This window comes from Triticum dicoccoides, chromosome 6B (genome assembly GCF_002162155.2).
Source record: "Triticum dicoccoides isolate Atlit2015 ecotype Zavitan chromosome 6B, WEW_v2.0, whole genome shotgun sequence".
In the NCBI taxonomy this organism is placed as follows: domain Eukaryota; kingdom Viridiplantae; phylum Streptophyta; class Magnoliopsida; order Poales; family Poaceae; genus Triticum; species Triticum dicoccoides.
The window spans coordinates 718,243,376-718,263,776 of record NC_041391.1 but is presented as its reverse complement, the minus strand read 5'-3'; the positions used below and the strand labels follow the sequence as shown (position 1 = coordinate 718,263,776).

Below are 20,401 nucleotides of genomic sequence, written 5' to 3'. Positions count from 1 at the left end.
TCCAATTGGAGTATGCGCCGTACTCTTTAGGGAGTTCGGCTTCAGTCCATTCAGCGACGAAGTCAGCCAAGACTTGCGACTTTATAGCTCGCCGCGGTTTGTAGGTTATGTCAAATGGTAAGAGCTCGATGGCCTACTTTGCAATCCTGCCCATCGCGTCGCGGTTGTTTATGATGTCGTTGAGTGGTACTTCGGAGGCCACTGTTATCGAACACTCTTGACAGTAGTGTCGCAGCTTCCGGGATGCCATGAACACCGCGTATGCTATCTTTTGATAATGCGGGTACCGGGACTTGCATGGAGTTAAGACGGTGGATACGTAGTACACTGGTTTTTGAAGAGGGAATTTATGCCCTTATGGTTCTCGTTCGACGACGAGCACCGCGCTTACCACTTGATGTGTTGCCGCGATATATAACAACATTGGTTCGCCTAGGTTAGGCGCGGCCAGGACCGGATTTGTTGCCAATATGGCCTTTATTTCTTCGAGTCCGGCAGTGGCAGCGTCCGTCCACTCGAAGTTTTTGGTGCGCCCGAGGAGGCGATAGAGGGGCAATGCCTTTTCTCCCAAATGGGAGATGAAACGGCTTAGAGCCGCCACGCATCCAGTCAATTTTTGTATATGTTTGAGGTCTTTTGGAATATCCAGCTGTGATAGAGCTCGGATCTAGGCTGGGTTTGCTTCAATTCCTCTACCGGATACAATGAAGCCCAGGAGCTTTCCGGCTGGTATGCCGAAGACGCATTTTTCCGGGTTCAGCTTAATGTCATATGCTCGGAGGTTATCGAATGTGAGCCTCAAGTCGTCTACTAGAGTTTCGACGTGTTTGGTCTTGACGACCACGTCGTCTACGTATGCCTCTACTGTTTTGTCGATCTGGGTAGCCAGACATGTCTGAATCATGCGCTGATATGTTGCGCCGGCGTTTTTGAGTCCTAAGGGCATCGTGTTGAAGCAGAATGGTCCGTATGGAGTGATGAATGCCGTTGTGGCTTGGTCCGCCTCCGCCATCTTGATTTGATGGTAGCCGGAGTATGCGTCGAGGAAGCACAATGAATCGTGTCCTGCGGTAGCGTCGATTATTTGATCGATGCGGGGAAGGGGGAAAGGATCCTTTGGACAAGCCTTGTTAAGGTCTTTAAAATCGACACATAGGCGCCAGGATTTGTCCTTTTTTGGTACCATTACCAGGTTTGCTAGCCAGTCCGGATGTTTGATATCTCTGATGAATCCGGCTTCCAATAGTTTGGCTAGCTCCTCTCCCATTGCCTGTCTTTTGGGTTCGGAAAATCGCCGAAGAGCCTGTTTGACTGGCTTGAATCCTTTTAGGATGTTTAGGCTGTGTTCTTCCAATCTGCGTGGGATTCCTGGCATATCTGAAGGGTGAAAGGCAAAGATGTCCCCATTCTCCCGAAGGAATTCTCGTAGTGTGGCGTCTACATCCAAGTTTAGCTGTGCCCCAATGGAGGCCGTTTTTGTTGCGTCCGATGGATGGACCAGGAATTTGACTATTTCGTCCGCTGGTTTAAAAGAGGTGGACTTGGATCTCTTATCGAGTATCACATCGTCCCTGTTCACCGCAGAGCGTAGCGTAGTGAGTTCCTCCGCCGCTAGGGCTTCGGATAGTGCCTCTAGGGCTAATGCGGCTATCTTGTTTTCGGCGCGGAGTGCTATGTCCGGATCACTGGCAAGGGTGATGGTTCCATTGGGCCCGGGCATTTTAAGCTTAATGTACCCGTAATGTTGTATGGCTTGGAAAATTGTAAATGCCTCTCGTCCTAACAAAGCGTGATATCCGCTGCTAAACGGGGCCACTTGGAACGTGACCTCTTCGGACCTGTAATTGTCCGGTGAGCCGAACACCACATCAAGTGTGATTTTTCCTGTGCAGCGTGCTTCCCGGCTAGGGATTATTCCTCTGAAGGTTGTGCTACTTCGCTCAATGCGGCTCCAGTCTATTTCCATTTTTCGAAGGGTTTCCTCGTAGATGAGTTTTAATCCGCTGCCGCCATCCATGAGTACCTTGGTAAGACGAAAGTCGTCCACTATTGGACTGAGGACCAATGCGGCTGGTGCTCGGGCTGTTCGGAATTTAGGTTCGTCGCTGGCGTTGAAGGTGATAGCCGTGTCGCTCCATGGATTTGTTGTTGCTACTTGGTAGACTTCGGCGAGGCTGCGGATTGTTCTTTTCTGCATATTATTTGATGCGAAAGTCTCGAAGACTGTTGATACCGTACTAGTACTGTTGGGGTGGGTCTCCGGGGCTAGAAGCTCTTCGCCACTTTTGGCCACTTGCCACAGTATCCGCTATGAGTTGGAGTGGCGCCCTCTGTACTATGAATTTTATAGGGTCCGCTGAGCCATCCCTCCAGTACGGTTCCGTGCCCTTTATGGGGTTTTTGCTTTTTGGTTCTTATCCCGGGTGCCTGAGCATGGTGCACCCTTTTGTTTCAGACTAGGGTTGTGTTCGGAGCCGGATTGTCCCAAAACTTAGTTTCGGTTTTCCGGACACTCTCCATCGCACAGTATTTTCGTACTATGGATGCCAGGTCAGCGAAGCGTGTAATTTCGCGACGACTTACGACGTTCAAGATTCCCTTGTCCGTGCAATTGTTGCAGAAAATTGAAATTGCATTTTCCTCACGGCAGTCCTTTATCCTGTCCATAACCAGGAGGAATCTGGCCCAGTAATGATGTATTGTTTCAGCGGGCTCTTGCCGGATTTGAGATAGATCTCTTATGTTTGGATGGGCGGGTGGAATTAATTCCGGAACCCTGCCCAACTTAAGTCTCAAGGGCCGAAGAGTTTCCGAATTTGGAAGCTTGGATTGCTGGATGTCGTCCAACGAATCTGGTCCGCAGCCTGACTTTAGGTTCAGTACTTGATTGACGTCCGTCCCTCCGCGGGAATCCGGCATGGAGGGGTCAGGAGTCCGGACATAAATGGTTTTCAATACAGGGGGAGAATCGCCACGTTGTTCTTCTACCACAGCAACGTGATGGGTAACCTGGGGAGAGTCAATCTCTCTCAGATCGGTTTTAAGCCCAATCTGATTGTAGTCTGTAGCGACTCCCAGGGCGGCGAAGTGATCCAAGAGCTTGTTTAAGGAAGAGAGCTCCATTGGATCTAGCTGCTCGGTAAATTCCGAGTTGACATGAAGATCGCTTTTGATGACCCGAGAGGTCATCGTCGGAGCGGCTGCCGAACAGGCGGTCATAAGAAAACCACCCAGCCGGATAGTTTGGCCGGCGGCCAAAGCTCCTTTGGCAATGGTACCGTCTTTAAAGACGGGAAGAGGCATCCTTCCTGATCGTGACGGCACAGAGGAACTCTCAATGAAAGCACCAATGTCGGTGTCAACACCGGCGGATCTCGGGTAGGGGGTCCCGAACTGTGCGTCTAGGCGGATGGTAACAGGAGACAAGGGACACGATGTTTTTACCCAGGTTCGGGCCCTCTCGATGGAGGTAGAACCCTACTCCTACTTGATTAATATTGATGATATGGGTAGTACAAGAGTCGATCTACCACGAGATCAAGGAGGCTAAACCCTAGAAGCTACCCTATGGTATGATTGTTGTTATTGTTGTTGTCCTACGGACTAAAACCCTCCGGTTTATATAGACACCGGAGAGGGCTAGGGTTACACAGAGTCGGTTACAATGGTAGGAGATCTACATATCCGTATTGCCAAGCTTGCCTTCCACGCCAAGGAAAGTCTCATCCGGACACGGGACGAAGTCTTCAATCTTGTATCTTCATAGTCTTGGAGTCCGGCCGATGATGATAGTCCGGCTATCCGGACACCCCCTAGTCCAGGACTCCCTCAGCCGCCGTTATCAAATGTGAGCATGGCCAATGATACTTACTAGGCCTCTCGCATTGGCACCACCGAGTCTTCAGTTTCACCTCAAATGCAGCACCACCATATTGTCTACCGTCTCGTGTTGTGCCACCTGACTCATCAATTTGATAGATCATTTCAATTCTATCGAATATGATAACTTGTTGCCGTGAAGACTTGCTTGCTTGTAACTGCAACCATTCATCAACCTTTTCCGGATAATCCTTTTTTTCACCTATCCATTTTGCAGTCTCTTCAGAATGCCTCTGAAAGTACTCATTAAGCTTGAAGAAGGTGTACTCCACTATTGCAGTCACCGGCAATGCACGAGCACCCTTCAACACATTGTTGAAACATTCTACCAGATTGCTCGTCATGTCGCCATATCGCCAACCACCATCGTCATGAGCGCGTGCCCACTTGTGCTTCTCGCTTAAATTCCTAGTTAAGAAGTCTTTTCCCCCTTCGTTCACCGCTGCAAAGAGTTTGTTGTACCGAGCATCAAAACCTTGGGTGGTGAAGGCCACACATACATGGGTAAGGTCTTTGCTGAGCTCCTTGCTCTTACATGCCCGGTAAAAGTTGGCCACGAAATGCCTCATGCATCATCTGTGGTGAAGCTTTGGAGATCCTGGAATAACAATGTCCATTGCCTTGAGTATGCCATGATGCCGGTCCGATATGATGCATACCTCCCTAGCCCCAATCACGTTGTGCCTAACATGACCCATGAACCACTCCCAGTTGTCTTGGTGCTCGGAAGGCACCAAAGCAAATGCACACGGCAACACGTTGTCGTTTGATGAGTGCGCCATTGCTACCATTAGTGTGCCCTTGTATCTACCGGTCAAGAACGTGCCATCTATAGACAAGACCGGACGACAATGCTGAAACGCCTCCACACATTGTCCATAACTCCAGAAGGCACGGTGGAACACTCCCTCGTGATCCTCGACCACATGAAACTGCCCGGGTTCCTATGTGCAATCGCGGCCAACAACCTTGGGAGCTGGTTGTATGCTTCTTCATAACCACCATACAACATCCTAATAGCATTTGCCTTTGCCTTCCATGCCTTCCCATACTTGACTTCGTAACCAAATTGTTTTTTCACCATCTGCATGAGAAACCTCACTTTCACAGTGGGATCAAAGCCTATGTCTTTCATCCATTTGTATCCGAGATACTCAGATGTGAGTTGACGGTGTGTCTTTCTAAGTCGTTTAGATGGAGGTTTGCATCTATGAGTGGCAACACAACTTTTTAACACCCATTCTTCGGTTTCTTTAAGCTTTCTTGCACGAACCTTCCATGGGCATCATTCTTGCTCACACACCACGGTGTAACGCAACTTCATGTCGGAGTGCTCAACATAAAATGGCCTATGGTTTCGAATGGCATAGTCAGCCAACCAAAACTTCAACATAGGCAAGCCCAGAAACTTCACACCTTTCTTCAAATAAGCATTCTCGTCCTCATTCTCCACCCTTGGTTCTCCTGGATCCGGGCATGGTGTTGGCTCAATCGCCTTCATTCTCATTCCACCGTCAACAACAGCTTTATGGGCAAGGCTGAGATCTTTAAACAAGTGAGTTCTTTTTTGTAAGCCCGTCAGCTCAAAGTGGATTTGGTTCTCCTCCTTTGTGAATCCATCCTCGTCCAACTGTTCAACTGGACCCTCGTCATCCGAGTCATACGCATATTGACGCCTAAAAGGCAAGTCATGATCCATGTCCTTTTGCGCTATGTATGCATCCAAGTCACCAACATCATTACCATGAAACCCTTCCTCTTGCTCTTCGTCGTCATCATAAGCATCTTCATCCTCTTGAATTACTCCGTCACTAGCAATCACCTCAACTTCATTTGCTTGGCTAGTTGGTGGTTGGCTAGAAGCATTGGGGGCATACAACTCAACCTCATTTGCTTTGATAGATGGTACACGGGGACGTGGTGGGGGATAAACATTGGGGGCATCAACCACAACCCTATGCTCAACAAGTGGCACCATTGTCCTCTCGCTCATGTCATCCATTGGGGAAGAGACATGCCGGTTCAAATCAAAGGTAAACCGAGGAGATTCAACCTTGCACTACTAGGGAAAACCTTATACGCAGAAATATAGCAACAACGCGGGTCAAAAAACTGCGCTAGTGCTATATAGCAGTAGCGACCAAATAAAAACCGCGCTACAGACACAAACTTAGCAGTAGCGCTTGTGGTAAAGAAAGCGCTACTACTAATATTCCCATTGGCAGAATGCTAGGCTACGCATAGCAGTAGCGAGCTTCACAGAAACGCGCTACTGCTAGAGCACAGTTAGTAGCGCGTTTCCTGAGAAGAGCGCTACTACTAACGGAAATAAAATAAGATGAAAAACAAATAGAAATTTAAATGAAAATGAAAGAAATAGAAAAAGGAGAAAGGGAAAAATAAAATGTAAAGAAAAATAAACGAAAAAGCGAAAAATCGGAGGAAGGCATAGCAACATCGTTTGTTTGTAAGAGGCGCTATAGCTAAAGTAGCTGCAGCGCGTGTCCTAGACCCCCGCTATAGAAACAGAATAGGAAATTAGCTATAGCAGCAGCGCGTTTTGAGGAAAGCGCTATAGCTAACTTAGCTATAGCGCGTTTTGCGAAACGCGCTACCGCTAAGTTTGACTTAGCCAAAAAACTGTTTCCCCCCGGCCACCACTTCCCCCAAATCCCTCAAACCCACCCCGCGCGCGCGCCGCCGTCTCCCCGATTCACAGTCGCCCCACTTTGCCGCCGCCGACGATGCCACCAGAGCCGTGCACCGTCAACGACACCGGAGCCGCCCCCAACGCCACGGAGCCGCGCGGCCTCATCAACGCCACCTTCCTCGCCGTCACCGGAGACGCCCCTGCCTCCCTCGCCGTCACCGGAGACGCCCCTGCCTCCCTCGCCACCACTGCCTCCGTCCCACCACCGGAGCCATCATCTGTAAGCCCCCACCCCTCCTCTCTCTCTCATGCATAGGTTAGCCAGTTTAATTAGGTTAATTATCTAGGTTAGGGCAAAAATTTAGTTAGGGCATTGATAGAGAAGTAGTTAGGTTAACTAGTTTAATTAGGTTAATTATCTAGGTTAGTGCAAAAACTTAGTTAGGGCTTTGACAGAGAACTAGTCAGGTTAACTAGTTTAATTATGTTAATTATCCATGTTAATTAGTGCAAAAATTTATTTTAGGCTTTGACAGAGAACTAGCTGCGTTAACTAGTTTAATTAGGGTTAATTATCTAGGTAAACTAGATTAACTAACTAGGTTAAATAGGTAGGTTAATTAGGTTCGTTGGATTAACAAGCTAGGTTAAGTAGATTGGCAAAGGTTTTTGATTTTTGAAAAGACCACTATTTTTCAAGGAAAAGAATTTAGGCAAATTTTATTTTTCATTGAAGTGGTCATGTTATATCTTTTCATTGAAGTTGTTCGATTGTGCCCAAGTGGCTTTGTTGTTTCCAGGGAATGATGCTGAGTGGCCTATGTTTTGCCGGAATGTTGATTCATTTCTGTTCCGGCAAATTTCAGGTTCTCGATTTGTCCACTTTTTAGCAAAGGTCATGCCGAAATTTCCCGTGAATTTTGGCATGACTTGTGCTACAAACTAGGACATATCGAGTGCCTGGGATTTGCCGCACCAGGAAGGAGTCAACATTCCTGCAAAACAATAGTCCTTTTTTATGCCATTATTCATTTTATTAGGTCTAGAATTAATTGACTAGATTTAATCATAGGAAACATGGCTAGCAACGATGAAGGACAGGGTTCTGGTGATTGCGACGACGTCTACCGGGCGGCAGACAAATTTTTTAGCTTTACCGACAATCAACAGATGTTGTTGCTGGGCCCACCGATGGCATCGGGGACTGAGACCGACACGCAGACCGGTGCTGAGACCGATACGTAGACCGGTGCTGAGACTGACACCGGCACTGAGATTCAGACCGGCATCGAGACCGGCGCTGAGATCGGTGCTGCCTCGGGGAGCGGAGCCGGTGTAGAACCGAAAGCAAAGAGGCAATGGGTTCCTAACAAACTCAGGACTACTAGACTCGTGGTCACGGAGGTGGACGACGGCAATTTTGAGCCAAAGGCGCCCGAGGAAGCGTGCGCGTGCTACGGCAATCAAATAGGCTGCATCATACGGACAACCGCCACCATCAACGATGAGAATCTAAAGAAGATAGAAAATATGAGGAGCTCCCTCCTAAAGAAGTTTCACCGGATATTCTTGTTCCCGGGCCGGAATGAGAAGGATTTTGAAGATCCAGACAACGACCCGGCAATGAAGAAGATAAACAAACACACCATGACCAAGTTTAGCAACGCGTTGGCCGCCTGGAAAAATCGAGTGAAAGCAAAGATCAACGACGGGGAACCCTACTCCGAGATTGTAAAGGAAAGTCCGACAATCACAGAAGAGCAGTTTCAAATATTCAAGGAGGCTTGCGAGGCCGAAGCTACCAAAGAAAAGTCTAAGTACATGAAGGGGCTTCAAAAGAGGAACATTGGGACCCACCACCTCGGAAGCCGTGGTTACGGCGGAAAGAGGTCCAAATGGGCCAAGGAGGACGCGGAAGCCGCGAGTCTGGGCATCCCAGACCCCTTGGCGGATTTCACCGTCCCGCATGAGCGTGACGTCCTGAGGGCCCGCCACCGTTGGGACCCACTGAAGAAGGTTTATGAGACAACACCGGTCATTACGGAGTTCATGAGACTGCTGGTAATTTTAGTTTCTGATCAATTCGACTGCACACGTTAGTCATATTTGTAAACGATCCTTGTGCCTTTTGCAGAGAGAGCAACACCGGATTACGGCCGAAAGCGACTCGCCGTCTGACGCATTGGCGAGGCCCAAGTGGGACACTCCATTCAACCGGGCGTTGAACATATTAAAACGACAACCGGTGGATACTCGACCGTCGTATGGACGCGTGCACGGTGTTGGAGACGGCGCCACGTGGAAGAAGTACTACCGTGAGACCACGGAGGAGAAAAAGGAAAGACGGAGGTTAACTGAAGAAAGCATCGACAAGAAGGTTGAGATTGCGGTTGAGAAGAAATCATCTCAGACAGTCGCAACAGCGGTAGCTGCCGCAAAACAGGCGATTGCAGATATATCTACTTCCTTGGTGACGGGCGTTCACACTTGGACAAGGGAAAATCCAAAAAAAAATGCAGAGGACTTTCCCCTTGCTGACTTCTTGGCAGCACATGCTCCCGCACCGGCTCCCGCACCTGCTCCCGCACACCGGCTGCCGCACCGGACGTGCTCGGTGGTGCCTCCTCTTTGGCTGAGCTCGACGCCCTCACGGTATCTGCCACACCGGCCCCCTTCAATATAAATGTATAATCTCCCGTTTTCGTTGCCTTTCGGATGTCTCACGTCGCAGACTTTTATTTGCAGGCCGACGAAACCCCGTGCACCATATTGTACACCATCGGCGAACAGAAGGTGGACGTGGGAAAGGGGACGATAATGGAGCCGAAGGAACCATTGTTCCACAGCCGGTCGATCCCCCCGAACGTCTTCAAGGTTTCCGTGGCCAGTGTCAAACCGGGCCACGAGAATTTGCCTCCTCTAATACTAGTGGGGGATGACGACGAGACCCCGCGGCGGCTTGGTGATTGTTGCAATGGGTGGGTCCTGTTGTGGCCAAAGAGTCTGCTTCTTCTGGAGGCGGCCGGGAGCACACCCACGAGCACGCAACCTCAGCAAGGTATGAACATCAACACCCCACCTACCCAATTAGCGTCGGGTGTCGGGTTGGGTGATAGCGGACGGGGTAAGCAGGTGGCTCCATTAGAAGCTGATGACGTCGCCATGGATGAGGATGAGGATGACGATGGCGCTGAACAGTATGTCTATACTGGCGCCTCCTCAGGGTTTGAGCATCATGAGTCGGTGCCTGAATTACTGTCTCAACGTGTTATTGACGACCATCCGGTGGTAAAGAAGCCTAGGAAGAGAGCGAGGAAAGGCAAAAAAGCTGATTCTATGATCCAGCCACCTCAGCAGCCTCGGCTTCAGGACCGTGTAGATATCCCCGATGCGGATAAATGGCATATCCCCGGTCGACCAATCCTACCTGAAACAGCGCTACGGGCCAGATTCGGTGATCTAAGGAGACTTCATGACGATGTGCTGCGGGTAGAGAAAGGCCTCATCGCCTCGAAAGATCCAGGATACCCACTCTACGTGGTTAACGTTCCGCATCAAATGTCGTACGTCAAGGGCTTCCCTGCGGATAAGTTCTTCCTCCGATTCGATTACATATTCGACATGTTTCACGTGAAGAAGCTGGATTTTACTTTTGTCCGCCTTTATGCCTTGCACATGAGCTACATCATTGGGGTTGAGCAGATATCTCATATCTGTGTCGCTGACCCGTACTACATGCACGAGGGCTTCTTGGGAGTCTGTGCACAGCATCGTGAATACGCGAGGGATTACATCGTCAGTTTCATGCTCGCCAATAAGGACAAGGAGGCGATTCTCGTGCCTTATCATCCCGTGTAAGTCATCCGCGCTGCTATCCTTCCTTCGATTTCAATAATTCATTTGCACAGTGGAGGCTAATTAATTTGAGGTGTACTTATTTTGCGCAGAGGCGGGCGCGCCGTCCTCATCATCCTCTACCCCCGATTCTCCCACGCTCTTTACTTGGACTCGTCGAAGAACATTCACAAAAAGGATTACACCCACATCAAAGATGTTCTCGACAGTGCTATGTTTTACTACCAAGCAAGGGGTGGAGAGGTTAGGGACAAGAAGAGAAGGGGCGGCAGGCCCGCCTTCAGCCATAAGACCGACTTCTGCTGCATCCAGCAAGAGAACGATTCTCTTAATGATGGATTCTATGTCCTACACCACATGCTGGAGTACCGACGGGATCACCAGAACCTTCACATGGCACCTAGATCTAGCGATGCCCATATTCTGCAATGGGCAAAGAACATAGGAGATATCGAGGATCATCGACTTCGAGCTGAGTTCTATAACATCCAGCGCGAACTTGCCCAAATCATCATGAATGAGGTCGTCGGAAAAACAGGGATGTTCCATGCAGAAGGACAAATGTCGCGGGAAGACGTCCGAACATGGATAGCCTCTCAGCGTCTCGACATGAAGCCTTTCACTAAGCTCGATGACTATCTCCCTGACTTGGATGGATGGCACGACATGATGGAGTGATTGTCGATATATGACAATGTGTCCGTTTAGTTCATACTTTCTTTTATGACAAAACTTTGAGTTATGCACGGTGAAATTTTATTTGTGATGTAATTAAACCGTCCTCCTCCTCGACTAGCGAAAATCACTCTAGTTAGGTCATTTTGGGTACGATGAACTTTGTTATTTATGCTTATGATATGTTGTTTCTATTTTTGCCAAGTCTGTCTCTTTGTGTTGCTCAACTATATATGTTGCATATCATCGACTCATGTGATGATGCAGGTGCATAGATCATAAATGGTGAAGAAGTGCTACGCCAGGAGTATATATACGACAAGTGGCTGGAGTGTCAGGCCCAGGTGTACCGGTTTTCGGTTTCCGAGCAACACACAGTACTTAGTTTAGGTTCACGCTAATGCGAGAGAGGGATACGAACTCATGTACTCAAAGTGATAGCTATTCTTGTGTATATCATTGTTTAGATGGATGACGATGTATTTGCAAGTAATTGAGACTTGTATCGCTATTTTCGAGATTGATGACGAGAGACCACTTTGTGTTGGATGATGATTATGATGATGACATGATTTGATGAGACTAATTGTATGTATATGCTATGATTACATTTGTATGTGGATGATATGCTAAAGATTATTGTATAAAGCCTATTCAAATGTAAAACAAATAAAAAACAAATCTGCAGGAAAAAAAACTAATAAAACTAGTAGTAGCGAGGGGGGGATTTAGTAGTAGCGCCGACTTACCAGTAGCGCTTACCTGTAAACGGCGCTGCAGATAATATCAGTAGCGTCCTTTTCTAAAGAGCGCTACAACTATTCATGTGTAGCAGTAGCGTGGGTCAACACGCGCTACTACTATACGTTAGCTGTAGCGCCTTATTAGTAGCGCCGGTACCCACGCTACTGAGAGGGCCAAAACCCGCGCTGCTGCTAGGCTTTTCCCTAGTAGTGTTGGTGGCAAACAATTCAAGTGACTTGTCTTCCGATTGGGATACTTTTTCCTTGTATACATCCCAATGCAAATCCGAGGTGATAGGCATACTTTTCAAGCGAGATTTGGCTCCTACTCCAACATCATACCTTCCTATTAACTTAACATCAACATTGGTGTCCATCCACTTCAACACTTGTCTCACTTTTCCAACAACATCCTCATAGCTAGGCTTGTATCAAAAATCAATGGTTCCTCACCCATGTCGGCATTGTTACTCAAGAATGCCTCCTTGTCCATGTAATGAACATTAACGAGTCTCTCCATCTAAAAATAACATGAATGCATTTAGGACTTCAATGAGAATTGGTGTTTATCCAAATACATCTCATTATATCCTAATCATATCAACACTAAATTATTGGTGATGTCCACAAAAGTTTCACTAATTAACACACACTAAGCAAAGTTAACGCTAATCACTAACTAATCCTAACCCCCAATCTTTCTACTCAACAAACATATATTCCTACTACACACCATGCATATCACTATATTATCAAAGTTAACCAAGCCATTCACACTAACATAAGGGGGAGAAAACATGAACTAGGGTTCCACCAACATGTATAAAATGCAACCAAAATAACAAGATTTAACAAAAAATAATTGGATGATTTGGGGGAGATTACTAAGAGCAGCAAAGTGATGGAAAGATCCACCTAAGGGATGCATCTTTTGGAGAGGATTTGAGGGGGAGCTTGAGGGGTAGGAGAGAATATGAGAGCTCCAAGTGTTCTTCAAGCTCGGGTTGTGGATTGGGGAAAGTGTGTGGGGTGGGTCCCACACACTCTCCCGTGGGTTATCCACTTACCAGGGCCAGACGCCAGGGTCCCTGGCGTCTGGCCCCTTTGCCACGTCAGCAGGTCAACGGGCAGACGGGCAGTGCGGGCCAGGGGCCAGACGCCAGGGATCCTGGCGTCTGCTTCGCAATCCAGACGCCAGGGATGTTGGCGTCACCTAAAAAGGTCAGAATCGAAATTTCTTTTGAAACGAGGTCAAATCGGAATTTTGTTAGCCTTACAGGTCGTAACAGTAATTTTGTCCACCAGATCCATCCATCTATCCTTGGTCGGTCGTTGTTTACGTGTTTGCGGCGACTGGCCAGTGACCACATCCATCCATCCCCTTCTCTTCTCACCCCCACTGCTCCCACTCTCCATCGTCTCGCCGTGCGCGCGTCGTCGGCGCCCGAGCCTCTCCTCGCCGGGCCAGATGCTGGCTTACTCCGGGGTCGCCGTCGTCCGCCATTCCGCGGCGGATCCATCCTGCTAGCCAGCTTGGTACGAGTACGAACCCCCCTTGCCCCTGCTTCCATCTCCTTGTATGAAGCCGCCGGCACGCGGTCGGTCTGTAGCTCGTTCGGTGCAGCAATGGTTGGGCTCACCTCCGTAAATCCAGTTTCTTGCAGATTCAGATCGACGACGCCGAGGAAATCAATACACTATTCACCCGCCACGCCGAGTATCGTCTCGCGGCGCACGAGCTCCCCTCCCCCTTCTCCTCGCCTGGCGAGGCGCCGGGTTACTCCGCCGCCGGATCCACATCCCGTGAGGTACAGTCTCATCCCCGCGCTCCCTGCTTCGATCTCCTCCGATGCCGTCGTCGGCGCCTCGCATTGGACTGCACCGGCGCTGGGGACTCTCTGTAGCTCCTGTGGTGCAGCAATGGTCGGGCTCACATCCGTGAATCCATTCTCTTTCAGGGTTCAGATCCTCGACGCGGAGTAGAGGATAATTCACTGTTCACCGTCAGTGCGTTTGGCCGACACTGCGAACCAAGCGAGCTGGCTCTGAGTTGCACGACAAATCAGGTATGAACCCATCTCCCTATATATGGGAGCGATCTACAGCTAGATGTTCAGTCTACTAACCATGCTCTCCTCTTTTACTCTCAGTGCATTCAGCAACCTGTCCTCCACGCACAATGGAGGCGGCTCTCGTCAGCGTGGTGACAGGGGTCCTCAAACCTGTCATAGGGAAGCTGACTGCTCTGCTCGGCAACGAGTACAAGCGCTTCAAGACAGTTCGCAAGGAGATCAAGTCACTCACTCACGAGCTCACTGCCATGGAGGCTTTTCTCCTCAAGATGTCCGAGGATGAGGATCCGGATGTGCAAGATAAAGTCTGGATGAATGAGGTGCGGGAGCTATCCTATGACCTGGAGGATGCCATCGACGACTTCATGCAAAGCATCGGTGATAAGGACAAAAAGCCAGATGGCTTCATTGAGAGGATTAAGAACTCACTAGGCAAGTTGGGGAAGATGAAGGCTCGCCGTCGGATTGGCAAGGAGATTCAGGATCTAAAGAAACAAATCAAAGAGGTGGGTGAGAGGAATGCAAGGTACAAGAGTCGCGAGACCTTCTCCAAGACCGCCAATGGGACCGTTGACCCTAGAGCTCTTGCTATATTTGAGCATGCACCGAAGCTTGTTGGAATCGATGAACCCAAGGCTAAGCTGATCAAATTGTTGACGGAAGACGATGGGTGTGCGATAACACAACAACAACCAAAGATAGTCTCCATCACTGGACCTGGAGGAATGGGCAAAACAACTCTTGCAAACCAAGTGTATCAAGAGATCAAAGGGCAATTCGAGTGTTGGGCCTTCTTATCCGTGTCGCGAAGCCCGGACATGATGAATATTCTGAGGACTATTCTTAGTGAAGTTAGCGGTCAAGGTTATTCTAACTCGGAAGCAGAGAATGTACCAATACTCATTAGCAAGATCAATGACTTCCTACTAGATAAAAGGTACATCTATCTTTATCTTTTCTTTCCATTTCTACTTACTTGGTGTTCTTTGAATGCATAGAAAAGTTACTTGGATATGTAATTAGGAAGACTATACTAGTGGAATTTTTTAAAAAGTTCCATATAATTCTATTTTCGTAGTTTCTCCATATGTTGTTAGAAAAAGTAATTGTCAAATGTTTTTATTAATAAATATTGTGTTGTTCTAAAAAGAAGAGTACAAAGAAAACCATGTCAGGAGCCTATGTTCAAGATTTATGTCCTTTGTTTTGATATTCTATGATCTTCAAGACATAGGCACATAGCTATTCCCATTATGAGTAATACTTGACATAAGTTTGTGTCAAGAGTAGAGGCCCAAACACTCCATTTTCTCACAGTACTAACACCTTGGCTCACTTTTCTTTCAAACTCTCCTTGAGCTCCCTTAACCTGATGAATTATAATTTTTTGTGCACTTTACCTCATGACCTGTTTTGGCTAGTAATTTTGATGGTATAGATGCTTGTTTTGCAAGTGTGCCATCCACACGTTACCCTGGTTTTCACATGAAAGCTACCATACACATGACCTTTTTCCATCTCCATCTCTCCCTTCTCTTGAAACCAGATGCACCGTGCCTCGATTCACTCTTCGTCCTCTTCCTTCTCGTCCCGCCAACCGAATGCCACACTACTCTATTGACACCAGATCCATTGAGATTCGCTAGTCCTCATCCACTATTGTTGCCCTACACGGCCATCCATCACCGATCATGTAGTCATCCAAAATAAAAATATATTATATTTTACTAGGTTAAGTGAGCCTAATTGTTATAATCTCTCTGTTACAATGGGAAAGCATGCCCAAATAAGTAGTCCAGGAGGGAAAACGTACATTTTTTGGAGATAGTATGTGTGTAGCTTACTCGGTTTTCAATCTAGATCACTTGATCTTTGGGTCCGCGCCCAGATTCTTGCTTTGTTACTCATGACCACTTGATCAACGCCTACGTATGATTATTCATCTTTTGATTCATCTCTTGCCTTTCAACATATTGTTCTAGTATGATCTTTTTTGTGGTCATGCCTCTTGTTTAAACAGTTGCTTATCCCCCTTGCTCTTTGTAATTCGCCAAACTAGCATGGACATGCAAAACGAATTAATTATGTAACATATGCCCTTTAAGCACCTGCTTATCCTTTTCATTTTGTCAATGTTAACGTGTTCCGTTTATTCTTTGTTTGTCTACGCATCACACTTTATTTTACAGCTATGCTAATATTTATTTGTCCATGTACAGGTACTTTGTTGTTGTTGACAATATATGGGACGTGGATACCTGGGATATTATTTAGTGTGCATTCCCTGCTACAAGTTCTACTAGTAGAATAATCACGACTACTCGTATAAACAATGTCGCTCAGTCATGTTGTTCATCATTCAATGGCCATATTTACAATATAAGGGCTCTTGATATGGTGCACTCAAGACATTTATTTCATAGAAGGTTATTCAAGTCCGATGAAGATTGCCCTTTATACCTTCAAAAAGTTTCTGAGCAGATATTGAGAAAATGTCATGGGTTACCTTTAGCGATCATTGCTATATCTGGTTTGTTGGCCAACAAAGAAAAAACAGAACATCTATGGAATCAAGTAAAAGATTCAATTGGCCGTGCACTTGAAAGAAATCCTAACGTCAAAGGAATGATGAAGATATTGTCACTTAGTTACTTTGATCTGCCTCTTTATCTAAAAACATGTCTCTTATATCTGAGTGTATATCTAGAAGATTCTACTATTAAGAAGAAGGGCCTGATAAGAAGATGGATTGCCGAAGGATTCATTCATAGCGAGGGTAGATACACGGCATATGAGTTAGGAGAAAGGTGTTTTAACGAACTGCTCAATAGGGGTTTGATCCAACCTGGGGTGACAAATGATTATGGCATAGTGAAGAGTTGTCGAGTTCATGACACAATTCTTGATTTCATCATATCCAAGTCCATAGAAGAGAACTTTGTTACTGTACTTGGTGTTCCCATTCTGACAATTGGAAACCAAAGCAAAGTTGTTCGTCGACTCTGTCTACAAGGTGTCAAGAAAAGAAATTCAACAGTACTGACAGCAGATCTCGTGTTTTCACATGTTCGATCACTTACTATGGTTAGAGGTCTTTTGGAAATCCCTTCTTTGGAAGAGTTCAGACATCTGCGTGTTCTCAACTTGAAGGATTCCTCCGAATTGAAAGATCACCATCTTGAAAATATAGTGAGGTTCTTCCAGCTGAGGTGCCTGAATCTCAAACGTACAGGAATAAGCAAGCTCCCAGAACAAATTGGTTGTTTAGGATGCTTATAGGTGTTGGACCTAAGAGGGAATTCTCTAAAGGAATTATCTGCATCTATTATTAATCTCAGAAAATTGTTGCATCTATTTGTTGGCATTGATGTTAAATTTCCTGATGGGATTGCCAAGATGCAAGCACTGGAGACGTTGAAAGATGTGAGGGTCTCCGTTCAGCCATTTGACTTCCCGAGCGGCCTTGGTCAACTAATGAATTTGAGGAGTCTGGGGCTTATCCTTGATTTCAAATTTGATTCTGACACAGAGGATACAAATATGGCTGGGGAGGAGCACAACAAAGCTATTTTCTCCTCCCTGTTTAAGCTAGGCACCCAGAATCTCCGCTCCCTGACTTTTTATGGATATGGCAAGCTCTTACATGAGGAATCTTTGTGCCTGCCTACCCTCAAGGACCTTACTATCGGTCTTCCGGCCTCCTCACAGGTTTCGACATGGGTGGGCTCCCTCAGAAATCTCCAACGGCTACGCCTTTTTGTGGAGGGGCTTAAGCAGGACGACCTCTGCACCCTTGGGGCTTTACCCAGTCTGCTCAGTCTGTGTCTGATGGAACAAACAGAGTCAAACGGAAAGCTCAGATTTGGTGGTGAAGTTGGGTTGATTCTCACGATTCTGGGAGAATCGGCCAAAAGAATTGGGCCTAAGTTTCTGCAGACATGCTGTTTCTGATGGTTTATATTGTGGGCTTTGAAAAGCCAGACATTCATCAAACAAGCTTTTGTGCCCATGTTACAGCTGGACTAAACACTTGATAAGCTCTGCTTCTTCTCATTACTCCCTCCGTTCCAAAATAGATGACTCAACTTTGTATTAACTTTAGTACAAAGTTAGTACAAAGTTGGGTCATCTATTTTGGAACGGAGGGAGTAGTTCTCTCGATAATTCGGATGCTGTTATATATGGCCTGATTATGGTTTTTTACATCTATACGCCTGCCACCTGGTATGTATTACTATCAATTAAACTCTTGACTTTACAGTTCATCTGTTAATCATTTGCAGTGGCAACATAACAGATCAGTACTGGCCGATTGGGCACTTGAGTGTTCTGGCTGATGATCAATGCTGTTGGCAACAAGATTGAGACCAGATTAATTCTTGCAGTCAACAGTTCCAGTTCAGAGTTGCTGACAGTTGCATTCTTGGTTAGTAATTTCTGAAGTCATATGTGTGCACCTGTTATAGGTTCCTCAACTGAACACTTGATGAGCTCCTCTTATTTTCTCAACGATTTGGGTGCTGTTATATCTGATCGCAGTCTTTCAGGGGTCAATATACGACTGCTATATATTGCTGTTAAAGTTTGATGTTACCAGTCATCAATTAATTTGCAGTAGCAGATGAGCATGCTGGCTACTCGCAAGGACAAGCACTGCCATTGCGAGAAAGCTAATCGACCCTCGCAAGGACACACAGTGATGCCCGCTTCAGAGTTTCAGAGAAGATGCAGAGTAAATGAAAACAGAGGAAACAGATATGATCAATTTGCTATATTTTTGTAGCTTTTGCGTTGGTTGTTGTCTCTCCTAGAGAGCCTTGTTCTTGGCTTCTTGCTGATGTTTTGGTCCTTTGGCTAGAGATGTACCGTTGACCACAATTAGCTTATCAGCATGTGCATTACAAAAAACAAATGTGGTAACTACGAGCATAGGTGTCTGCAGAACGTTTCCAGCGAAAGTTCTGACTTTGGAGAGCTTGAGTGTCTCGCATACATCAATGGAGCCGAGTATTTTCTAGCAGGTTATAGCTTAAACAGCTCTTTCTTGTTGGGAAACTCTTTGAGACATCACTCGTTTTCTGGGATGAGTGTGCCAAACTTCTTATTTGTAAAGTGCTTGCTCAATTCTGTGTCCACCTTGATATTTGCTTCTTACTGCTACTTCCAAAAATATGTTTTCGAGGTGCATGCATGCAAATCAATGAAAAAAATAGCGCGCTACAGAAAATAGCGTGGCCCCTGAAAATATGCTATTAGCGTGCTATAGCGCGCTATAACGTGCTATTAGCGAGGGTGCTATTAGCGACGCTATAGCGCGCTATTTTTTTCATTGATGCAAATACGTCATCCTGCACTATGCAGCTGGTATTTGAATTGGCAAAGCTTCTTGGCATTATGTACACTAGTGTGTTGTACGGATGAGTGAGCTAGCTGGGCTTGCTACTTACAGGTTCTTGGACTAAAAATGTACTATCATATAAGCTCTTGTTTTTTCTCAAAATAGTATTAGGCATATCCTACAGTACACATGTAGTAAAAAAATGTGGAATAATATAAAATCTCTTTTCCGAATCATCCATGCTGTGATTAAACATATGTCGAAGATTCTTAATTTCAGTGGCGCAAACCGCAAATATGTGGTAGTGGAGATTTATGTTTACAAAGTATCGTTGCCCACTATTCCAGTAATATGTGAGTGAAAGCATCGCAAATACTATCTAAATTAGCACTGATCAGGGCATCGGTAACAGAAAAGATTACTGACTAACTAGCCACATCTGCCTTTGAACAAAACTTTAAAGGAATAACTCGGGCCAAGAAAACTAATACTGACGCTAGCTAGCTGCCCAGCAGCGGCACGTCCTGCGCATGCAGAGATGTAGAGGAGAGTTGAAATGGAGACAACCTTTGCCTTAGTTAACTAATGTAATGGCAGGCAAACCAAACGAATCTTTGCTTTTTTTTAGGGGGAAACGAATCTTTGCTGAAATTAGGGCGCATGCATATAACTCGTGTCGGCAAAATGCCTTTTTTTAGGTATTTTCTAGCAGGTTATAGCTGAAACAGCTCTTTCTTTGTTGGCAAACTCCGGGAAAGTTGCTCTGATCAATGCCTGTAGGGCCCTAAATGCCTGTTTGTCGTCCCTTCCTATGTTTTTAATGGGCTTTAATCTTCTCTCAGCTGGGACCCATGCGGGTTTTGACAAACATAGGGGCGCTTTCTATTGGAATGCTGCTGACAACAGACGTAAGTATAGACTTGTTAAATGGCAACTTATGTGTAGGCCTAAGAACCTTGGGGGTTTGGGCATCATTAACACGTCTGTCATGAACAAATGCCTTATGATGAAATGGTGATGGAAGATCATGTCCAGTGGGGCCAGTTCTTTATGGTACTCTATTCTTAAAGCTAAGTATTTTCCCCATTCTAGCCCGATGTTTGCAGGGCCACGGCGTGGATCTCAATTCTGGAAAGACCTTATTAAAGCCCGGCCTCTTTTCCTCGAACATGTTAAGTTTATTGTAGGT

General features: G+C 46.5%; 1 pseudogene; it reads left to right on the top strand.

The window, feature by feature from the left end:
- Positions 1 to 13,173: 13,173 nt before the first annotated feature.
- On the top strand, positions 13,174 to 18,998 carry LOC119325634 (annotated as a pseudogene).
- The last annotated feature ends 1,403 nt before the right edge of the window (positions 18,999 to 20,401 follow it).